This window comes from Nicotiana tomentosiformis, chromosome 12 (genome assembly GCF_000390325.3).
Source record: "Nicotiana tomentosiformis chromosome 12, ASM39032v3, whole genome shotgun sequence".
NCBI lineage: Eukaryota > Viridiplantae > Streptophyta > Magnoliopsida > Solanales > Solanaceae > Nicotiana > Nicotiana tomentosiformis.
In genome coordinates this window covers 72,012,502-72,024,346 of record NC_090823.1, presented here as the reverse complement: position 1 = coordinate 72,024,346, position 11,845 = coordinate 72,012,502, and positions in this window count along the sequence as shown.

Here is an 11,845-nt window from a genome sequence, read left to right as displayed (position 1 = left end):
CGTCAAATGATTTTTGGGAGGTTAACGGATCAAATTCGGACATAGAAAAAAGCTGAAGTTTCTGCCTTCTGGTGCAATGGCACCTGCGGAACTTGGCTCGCATGTGCTAACTCGCAGAAGTGCTATGGGCATCGCAGGTGCACAAGGTCCGCAGAAGCGGACGGAAACTTGCAAAAGCGAGTCAGCAGAAACGACTCAAAAGTCGCAGAAGCGGAGGTAAGGGGAGTTGGGCAAGACCGCAGAAGCGGACAAAGCTCCACAGAAGCATAATTAGCCACAAAAGCGGTAGCTTGGCCACAAAAGCGGGAACAATAGAAGCGACTTAGTGAGCCGCAGGTGCGAAAGCACTGAGCAGTGTACAAAACAGAAGGGTCTGAGAAAATTTGTCATTTTTGACATTTCCAAAAGCGGGTGAGGGGAGTTTTGAGCGAGAAATCACGGGAAATCTTGAGTTAAGTCACCTGTGATCATTTTTACTCCATAATATTGAATTATCATCGAATAATCCAACTAGATTACATGTTTTTGAGGTGTAAAACGGGGATTTGAACCTTGGAATTTGAAAAATAGATTTGAGGATTTGGAGGTCGAGTTGAGGTCGGATTTTGGTAAAATAGGTATGGTTTGACTCGTGGTTGAATCAACTTTCGGATTTTGTAACTTTTGTCGGGTTCTGAGACGTGGGTCCCACGAGCGATTTTTGAGTGCAATTTTGGATTTTTTTGAAAAATTAGTATTTTCATATGGAATTAATTCCTATAATTTGAATTGATTGAATCGAATTAATTGTGACTAGATTCGAGGCGTACAGAGGCCGATTCACGAGGCAAAGGTTTATTGGAATAAAAGAATTGATCGAGTTGAGGTAAGTAACACTTCTAAACTTGGTTCTGAGGGTATGCATCCCTGAATTACATGTTGTATGAATTGTTTTGGAGATGACGCACACGCTAGGTGATTGGCGTGTGAGCGTGAATCATAGGAATTGTGACTTAATTGATTCCGTGGAGTTGCATAATTAAATAAATGTCATTATCCGCATATCCTCCACGTGTTAGAGAAATTGAGCTGAGGCTCATATTAAAGATCATGTTTAGGCTACACGTCGATATATTTTTGGACCACATGGGTCGTATTGTTGTTGAAATTATTTGTTTAAATTATAATTTTGTACTCAGTCACATCTATCACTTGCATATAATATCTCAGTCTCTATTGTCATTTATTGTTATTTCATATCATCATGTGGGGTTGATTTTTCATGACATTGAGAGCCCTAGCGACTAGAGATTTTGAGTGATAGTAATGTTTATTTATTTATGCCTGAATCTGTCTATTATAGTGCTTGGGATGAAGGAGCCCCTCCGGAGTCTGCACCCCCACAGTGAGCGTAGTTGATATATATATATATATATATATATATATATATATCTGGGATGGATCTTCCCTGGGCATGGATCTTGCCCGAAACATTTATATTGAGGGATAGATTTTCCCTGGACATGGATCTTGTTTGAATCATTGATATTCAGGAATGGATATTCCTCTGGGCTGGATTGGCCTTATACAGTACTGCGTGACTGACTGTCAATTGATAGATATACATATATATTTGGGATGGATCTTCTCTGGGCTAGATTGGCCATATACAATACTGAGTGATTGAGTATTTTAGATTGTGACTACACAGAGTTTTCACTAAGGTGCATCACATACAGTATGTACATTGGCATGTAGATACAGAGATGTCATATTCCTCGTATTGTTCAGAATTGATTTGTTTTGTTTGTACTGAAAGCAACTGTTGAACTTGAAAGCATGCCTACATTTCTGTATTGTTATTATTTATATTGGACTGTACCTACAGATCTCGTCACTACTTTCAGCCGAGAGGTTAGTCTTGTTACTTATTGAGTTGGTTGTACCCATACTACACTCTACACCTCGTGTGCAGATCCAGGTACTTCTGGACACGGAGACTGTTAGACCTTAGTGTGTTACCAGTTGGAGACTATCAAGGTAGCTGTTAGGCGTCCGCTGACCTTGTCTTTCTTTCCTTCAGTTATTGTATTGTTCTATACTTTCAGACAGAGTTTTATCAGTCAGACTATGTATTCATATTAGATGCTCATGTACTCAGTGACACCGGGTTTTTGAAGTGTTTATATTTGTATTTGTGAGATTTCTTTCGCTAAAATTAATTATTAAGATTTCAAATTTAAAAGATATATGGTTTATTTAGATTGTCGGCTTGCCTAGTATTGAGATAGGTGCCATCACGATAGGTGAGATTTTGGGTCGTGACACTATGGGATCCTTCAACTCATGCCCACTCCTCAAAGACACTGCATTTATTCTCTCTTTTTGATTTCTTTCAGTATCAGCAAGGACCGTTCCTAGAACCCTCTCTGACAATAGAGTAGCTAGTTGCCCAACTTGTCTTTCCAGGTTTCGAAAAGACGTGCTCGCTTCTTTGATACCTACACCATGTTCTCGTATAGCTGAGCTATGGGTTTTAAGTCTCTCATTTGTCTTAATAATAAAGGTCTTCATTAGATTTTCCATGCTACACTTATTGGACTATGGGGGCTGATATTGCTGCCTCTACCGATTTTGAAAACCTGGAGCTCCTTATCCCTAGGGTCTAGAGTTATTTTGCTGCCATGAGTTCAGGCTACCACTTGGTGAGTTCCAAGAAAAGCCTGGGTGCCTCTGTCTCATAGAATTGACATTATTACCACTCTGGTAGTTACCTCTATCAAGGTTTCCCACAACATTCAGCACTTCATCTGCATCTAAGGCCTAACACTCATGCGCTGGATGACCCATTCCACAAAAATCACAAACTGGTGATGGTTGGCTCTGGACCTTGGCCAAGGTCAACTTTTTTATCTCTTTGGCCATGGCATCTAGTTGGGATTGCACTGTTGTGTTAGAATCTACTTGATGAACCCCAACTAATTTTCTTCTATCATTACTCTCAGCAGGCCACTGGTTAGCATCTTCAGAGATCTCATCAAGAATTTCCACAATCTCTCAGGAGTCTTCTTCATTAAAGGACCTCCGAATGCAGTGTTAGGAGTTCGTCGTGGGGGAGGTGTCAGTCCATCCCAAAAGTCCTGGAGATGCATCCACAATTCATTTCCATTATGCTGACATACTATCTCCTTGAATCTTTTCGAAGCCTCGAAAACTGTTTCAGTGTCAGTTTGGCAGAAGTTGTGAATTTCCCTTCTAAACTTCACTATTTTTGTAGCTGAGAAGTATTTGTCAAGAAACTTTCTAGTCATGTCTTCCCATGTCCTGATCGACCCCGTTGGTAAGCTACGAAGCCAGTGTTTCGCGTCATCCTCCAGTGAAAAGGGGAATGCCCTTAAGTATACTGCATCTTTTGACACTCTGTTGTACTGGAATGTGTTCATGATTTCCTCAAAATCCATCAAGTGAGTGTTAGGATCTTCATTCACCTTCCCTCTGAAGACACAGTTATTCTGGATAGTTTGAAGCAAGCCTTGCTTCAGCTCGAAATTATTTGCTTCTACTTGTGGAGGTCTGATACTTGATAATCCCTGATTATAGACTGGTCTGGCATAATCACTCAATCCTCTACCAGGCCTAGGTACAACATTCTCGAACTAGTCTTCCTTCAAGGGTCGATTTAAATTGAATCTTTGACCCCCATCATCGTCGACGGTCTCATCAGCAGCTCTACGGGCTGCCTCAGCTACTATCCATGCAACTTCTTGTCTCTGCTGTGTTGCCTCTCTTGCTACTAAATCTACTTCATCCTCACCATTTTTAGCCATGTGTTCTGGGGTTAAAGGTTGCCCCAAAAATATTTCGGTGAGTTCTTTCTCTTTCCTTAACTGTAGTAGACTTGTTTCCACCTCTGGATTGTATGGAATCAATTCCTTTGAAGACGATCGAGTCATTCACCAGATAAGTCAATCTGTTGTCTGCACATGGAAGAGGAAACCCGTGAAGAATAAAATAATATAAAATAAAATAAATTCCTGAATTAGCACCAAAAACTAATTTGAACACTATTGATTGCCAATCCTCGGCAATGGCGTAAAAACTTGACGAGCGCAAAACACAATACGAAATTGATGCTCACTAATCAAAGATAGTATAGTAAAATATCTTCTCCACGGGGATTAGATTTAAACAATGTGCGAGTAATTTATGGGTTAATTGCTATTCAGGAGGATCAACACTTGAGTTAAATGATTATGAACTATGTTTAACTACTAAAATAAAGTAATTGACAATTAATAGCAAGGAATTGGGGATTCGCAGAGTTGGGTTCTTATCAATGTGAGGAATAAGGGTTTGACAGGATAGGTGCAAGGTAGCTATTTGGGATTTAACTCTAGTTTAATTCCCTCTAATGTTCTAATGATTCTCACGAATTTACTCGATAATTAGTTCAAACGTGTAGTCAAAACTCCTCTCTCGATTAAATCTTAACTCTACGAGGTGAACTAATATAAGCATTGTGAAGTATGCAAGCATGTGTTAATGGATTGGTCCTTAGGAAAACATCTCTCGAATAATCTCCTAACTAGATTCAATCAACAATTCAACAAGCTCTTTCGATTACTTAAGAGAATCAATGAATTAAATCAAAGACAATAGTGCAAAGATATTCACCAAGACATTCCGCTTTCGATTAAGTGAAATGATGAATAAAGTTGCAACAATCCAAAACTCCATAAATGAATTCAAGCACGAACTAGAGTTAAAATCAACAAATATTTATCAAAACACCATATATGTCAAACCCTAAGTAAACTACTCCATAATCATGGAGGAAGTCATCACAATTATAATTACAAAATAATAAAACATCAATCTAACATTACAATCCAAACTCTCGTATTGAATTGATTGAAAGATGATGGAATCCCGTCTCTTGTAGCCTCCAATGCACTCCCCAAAGCTTCGAAGGCCAAAAGTCCCTTCAAACCGTCTTTTTGGTGTATTTATAACCTGTAGGAGTGGGCCTAGGCGAAACTACCTTATCAAAGCCCAAATAAGAAAATACTCTGGGAAAATCACGCAGGTGCGCCTCACCATGCGCCGCCCCATGTGGGGCATTAGTGGGGAATTTATAGAGCAGGTTCTGATGGGCAGCAGCAGAAATACATTGTCGTGCCACGCCGCATACAAGTTTTACAGAGTGTTTTATTTTCTTCGCGTTTTGACATCCAGACTTGGCTCCTTACCCCCGACCGCGATCCTGGTTTAATCCCTTGGGCTTTTACTCAGACTTCAAAGCTCCAACTTGTTCAATTTAGCTCCAGAATATCTTTTTAACTCGAAATCACTTCCTGCAAGGCATAAAACACATAATAAGTGCAATACACTAACATTGAAGCTCAAACACAAGTAAAATGTTGTAACTAGAGTGCAAACTATGACTAAAACACGTGATTCTAGCCTACCATCAAGTCCACCATGATTTACATTAAAGAACAAGAATCCTTGATGAGTGAAGTCAACTCTTGAGGCTCAAATATCACACTAGAATTACATGAGTTGAGCAAGTTGCACATTTTTTAAAAATTTGACACCTTGTTTAGAATGCTTGAGAATTATACGTAATTGTTGGTCCCAACTGAGTATAAGTGACTCCTTGAAATAATTACACAATGAGGGAAGGAAGGAGCTAATCTAGTTGCTTGAGGACAAGTAAATACTTAAATTTTGGGGAGTTGATAATGTTGCATCCTATTTTGCACTAGTCAAGATAGTTGATGAAAGAGATTCGCAACCTAATATTTAAAGGTATATTAGGGTACCTATTTAATTACTAAGTCATATTCCTCATGGGTCTGCAAACCAGTGAGATTATGGGTAAGTGTTCTTGTTCTTCTACGGGGAAGGTGTTAGGCACCCCTTAAAATCTACCTAAGGTAGCTCCATAGGACTTAGACTAATTTTAGAAACTAGTTATTTATACTATGCTTAATTACTACTAAGGTATGACTTACTATATATTGAGGGAGTGCATATAAGAGATGTAAGAATAAAGGGGGATTTGAGATTATAAAAGAGTTATTGAAGGTTAAAAGAGTTCTGAAAGTAGTCCATATTTTAAGTCATGTAATTGTTAAGTTATGGAAGTAATTAACTTAGAGAATAGATGCTAGTATAATTTTAAAGGATGTTTGTAAAAAAATCTTGAAGAAGGGCAATTCTTTGAAAATTCATTTGGGTGACAGTACCTTACTCTTTTTATTTTTGAAAAAATCTGGTTTCATTCCATGGTAACAAAGACCAATGATTCTTTTTCTGAATTCCTTTGAAAACGGGATGCTGTTTTTTATTAGAGTCTGGGCTTAAAAAAATCTTTAAGAGAGCTGAGTGTACAAGAAAAATAAATTATAATTAGCGGAGCTAAAATTAATTACTAACTAATTCTCTTTAAGTCCTATATTAGTTAAAGTTTGCCTATGTTTCAATTGGTATAAAAGCATGAAAGTAAAGCATATAATCTAATATATGAGTGTTAAATACATGGTAATAAAATATGGTAAAACAACAAAGACAGTAGGCGAAAGTAATGAAGCAATAAATTAGGCTATGCAAGCAATGAATAGTAATGAAAGAAGTAAGGGGGAGAGGACTGGACTCTGATGGTTGGTCCTAAAGAAGGTAGGCCCAACAATTAAAAGGCGTGGCTATAGCTGACTGGATCCTTCAAAAAATGCAGAAGAGCTGGTTTGGGCCTGAGTTCCTTAGGAACTCAGCAGACCCAAATGTATACATTCCCAAAAAAGAGAGAAGGTCATTAGAAGCATGCCCCAGATACTCAACATATTCAAAACATGTATGAAATGTATATAGACAAACAATTGGAACAAGAAAATAATCAATAATTTGAATACTGTGGAAAATTATATTAATGTGGTAGTTCTACTCGGCAAATAATTCACATTGAAAACCTTTCGTTGTCAGTAAACATTAAACCCCTAAAGAACTAAATGCGTAAACGAATTAAGGGCTAAGGAGGAAGTTCCACTCAAGGTCGACGCTCCCTTTGAATTCCCCGACACTTCAAAGTTCCCAAGGGACTCAAGGCCCAGAGCAATACTTGTGTTGGGGATGGCTGCCCAACCTAGAGTTAAACTCCACTCCCAAATACCCTTAAACACTAACAACATATTTTCCTTCCAGGTTTAAATGCCAATGAGGCCCTTTCAATGTAAACTAAATGCTATAGCATTACTTACCACAAAAATATACATCCCCTCCTAACATAAGAACATATAGTCTGCATTGGATACCAAACAAACATATGTCAAGTGGAATTTAAAGGTTTGACTTTCAAGAACACCTAGGTGAGGAGTAGAAACATCACAAGCATGTTATAAAGGTCTGAACTTTAGAGAAGAACATATTTTAAGAAAAGGCAATGCTACACAGGGTCATGTATGCAACAACTCAACAGATACAGATGTTCTTGTTTTTGGCAAACCAAATGTGAACTAATTGGTTTGCTTCTAGCACATACATAAGTTGATAATACTACTTTAACAATTTAAAAGTCATCAATGAAGATTTAGACAACACAATCATGGCTAAACATTTATAGAGGTTATCAAAGATATCTAGAACAAGATCAACTCTGTCAATAGGTCTGCAAGTTTATAGGTTAAAACATGGAATCCCTAAGGACTTCAACAGAGTCATCAAACATGGAAGATCCTTATAAGATAGGACTTCATGTTCAGATAGCATCAGCAAAGATCCTTATAAGATTTAAGGATCATATTTGGTTTCAAACTAACCGTAGGGAAAGGACTGGAGTTGTTCTGGACAACGCATGAATTCAGGAATTAAACAGGAACATGGAATACCTAGTTAGTTACATGAACACTTCAAGTGGAGTAATGACTTTATGTAGACAGGGAAGCTTTACACATTTATAGAATCAGGTTAAGCATGGCATAAGGAGAAAGAGTTACTGATAAAGGAAAGGCATTGCATTAAAACAGGTTTAACTCAAACCTAAGTCTAGATTAGTATCTAAGAATGAAATGATCATGCTTCTGTTTTTACAAATTATCATTTAGTTATAGCAGAGCAACTAGGTCTTGTTTTCAGGGAAGACAATCTTAAAAGATAAAATGCATGTCATATTTTCAAAGACCAATGATAACCTAAAAGAATTAGAGACAATGAGGTATTATATCAAGTAAGTTTTGTATTGAACATGCAGATGAAGATGTTAACTAATCAAGAAAACAACCAAGTTCAGCTTAACAAGTTATCAGCCATTTATAACAAAGAAAGGAAACAGGATCAAGATTGTGTTATGAGGGAAAGATAACTTAGTTTTTAGTAAATGTGTACAATAGAACTACTGTGACTCATGAAGAGAAGAAAATTTGATTCAAACAAACCAAGTTAACAGATGCAACAACATCTAGATGAGAGTGAAAATGTCATAATGACAAACCATAATGATCTTCACAGTTTAACGAACATAAGTATGGAAAAGAGAAACATATAAACACTTAGAGCTTCATGTTTAAGTTAAAGGGTAGATGATATAAACTTAAACACCTTTAGATTCATCACACTCATGGTTAACAAACAATAATCTTAAACACATGACTAACATAATACAGAGAAGTAACATGTATGGGTGAAGGTTGTTGCAGAATCATCAGTGAAAAACTGTAGGGTTTAGACAAGTATGCACAATCATTCAAGACACATTACAACTCAAACATGTAGGCTATTAGGAAATCAGAAACAAAAAATCAACAAGAATCACTTAATGGCTTAATTAATCATCGATTAAAGACTCAAAAGTAGGACAAATAATCATAAAGCGAATATTAAACTAATAAGAACATAAACACCAATATGTTAATCACAAACACCATAAAACAACTGTTATCCTCAGAATATAACTAACATGTTTGTAGCATTCAAAGGAGATGAACAAGAGAGAGAGAGAGAGAGAGAGAGAGAGAGAGAGAGAGAGAGAGAGAGAGAGAGAGGTGTGCTTACCTTTTTAAGGGCAGCATACCAAACAAAATCTTTCTCAGTTGCTTAACTCAAGTTTGAATCAGCGACAATACTCAGAAAACAAAAAGAAAAGAACAGTAACAAAACCTAGGCTTTTGAACTCTACATTTTCTTAGATGATATCAGTGTTAGGTTGATAGGTCAAAGTTTGATTGTCCAGAGTTCATTGCGTCTGATCTTTGGATAACGAATAATGATGATGCGTTCAGAGAAAATATTCATGCATGGTTTGATTTGAAAGAACATAAGAGGAATCAGGCGATTTGAACTTTCGTCTCTAAATCTAGGTGTCACAACCCAAAATCTACCTAGTTATGATGGCACTTAACCCAACCCGTCAGGTAAGCCAATTAACAACTATCCAATTTAAATGAGATTTAATAAGAAAAGAAATGATAATAAAACTGCTTTTATACAAGAATTTCCCCAGGGACTGGTAGTACAAATCATGAGCTTCTAAGATTAGAATTTACAAAGCTGGTATGAAATAAATACATCATCTATTCGAAATGTACATAAACAAATTTTTATAAATCTAAGGCTACCATGAACAAGAGGCAGCTACAACCGGAATGCAGGTACGTTTTCAAATCCCACTCCCGTCGATCCCAGCAACGTTAGCATCCAGTATCTGCACGCAAGGTGCAGAAGTGTACTATAAGTACAGCCGACCCCATGTACTCAATAAGTAACAAACCTAACCTTATATATATGCAAGTGAAATCATGAATGACACTAAAAACCGGAGTGGCAGAAAGAAATGCATCTTTATGCATGTATCTCAAGTATGCATGTCAATGCAATGTATCTCAGTGATGAACTCATGTACTCACACTCTCAGAGTACTAAATCTAACTGTCTCACACTTTTCACTCATCACGCTCAATCACTCGACACGCTCAGTCACTCAGTACTATATATGGCCAATTCAGCCTAGGATGATCCATCCCATATATATATATATATCAACTAACAGTCAGTCACTCAGTACTGTACAAGGCCAATCCAGCCCAGGAAAGATCCATCCCCAAATATAAATGCTTCGGGCAAGATCCATGCCCAAGGAAGATCCATCCCTCAATGTAATCAAATGCGCTCACTGGGGTGTGTACAGATTCTGGAGGGGCTCCTTCAGCCCAAGCGCAATAATCCGCACGGACAACTCACGTGTTGCACGGAAAACACACGTGCCATAGTATCAATATCTGGTTTCGTACGGACAACTCACATGTTGATATATCAATATCCTCACAATCAAGTCCTCGGCCTTACTCAGTTATCAATCTCTCTAGTCTCTCGGGCTCACAATGCCATGAAACTTGCCCAAAAATGATGATACGATGTGTCAATGAATAACAACAGAGACTGAGATATGATATGAAATGAATGAACATGACTGAATATGAAATTGCAATGTAAGCAAATAACTCAATAGCATAAATGACCTCAGTGGGTCCCAACAGAATGAACATGTAGCCTAGACGTGGTTTCTAACATGGATCGCAGCTCAATGGCTCTAGTACGTAGAGATTCCATGGTTACAGATAAGATCAGGTAACTATATAGCACCACAGAAATAATGGAGTCAAGATTCACACGGTGCACGCCCACACGCCCGTCACTATCATGTGCGCCACCTCAACACCAAACACATAACATGTAATTTGGGGTTTTATACCCTCAACACCAAGTTTAGAAGTGTTACTTACCTCGAACAAGCCTAATCCAATATCGGGCAAGCCAAGCGATGCTCCAAAAATGCCACACCACACATACCAACCTCCGAACTGCTCGAAACTAGCCAAAAGCAACTCAAATACATCAAATAAAGCCCAACAAAACAATTCCAAATGGTAAAGGTCGAATCCTTAATCAAAAGCCCAAAATCGGCCTAAAAGTCAAAACTTGGGCCCGCGCCTCAGAACCTGATGAAACTTACAAAATCTGATAGCCCATTCAATTACAAGTCCAGCCATACTAGTTTCACTCAAATCCGACTCTAAATCAATGTTCAAAACTCAAAAATTCACATTATGAAACTTTAGGCATAAACCCCCAATTTTCTCTTTAAATTCACAAACCAATTACCAAAAACGAAGAAAGATTCGTGGAATATAATCAAAACCAAGTGTAGAACGCTTACCCCAATCCTTGTGGTGAAAATTGCTTCAAAAGTCGCCACAATCCGAGTTCCACATCTCAAAATATGATAAAAGAACCAAAACCTAGATTTTATAGCTTCTGTCCAGGCATTGTCGCAACTACGACCCACTTAGCTGCTTCTGCAGAAAAAGTTCCTCTCCTGTGAATAACCATTGGTAACCTGCCCTCGCACCTGCGACTGAAAGTTTGCTTCTGCGATCGCACAGGTGCGAGCCAAAAATACGCTTATGCGCTGCCATCGCCTCCGCGTTCCCAGCACCGCATCTGCGATCGGGCGGGTGCAGAAATTAACCTCGCACCTGCGACACTGCCCTGGTCTTTTCATGCCGCTACTACGGCCACTGCCTCACTTGTGCGACGTCACACCTACGCCCAATATTCCTCAGGTGCGGTCACACGAGGACTGCTCAAAACCAGCCTTAGCCAAAATTCCCAAAATGATCTGAACCTCATCTGAAACTTACCCGAGCCCCTCGGGACCCCGTCTAAATATAACAAGTCTTATAACATAACACGGACCAACTCAAGGTCTCAAATCACGCATAACAACATCGAAACGATGAATTGTACCTCAATTCTAACCTAAATGAACTTTGAACCTTTAACTTCCAAAACTCGCGCCGAAACATATCGAATC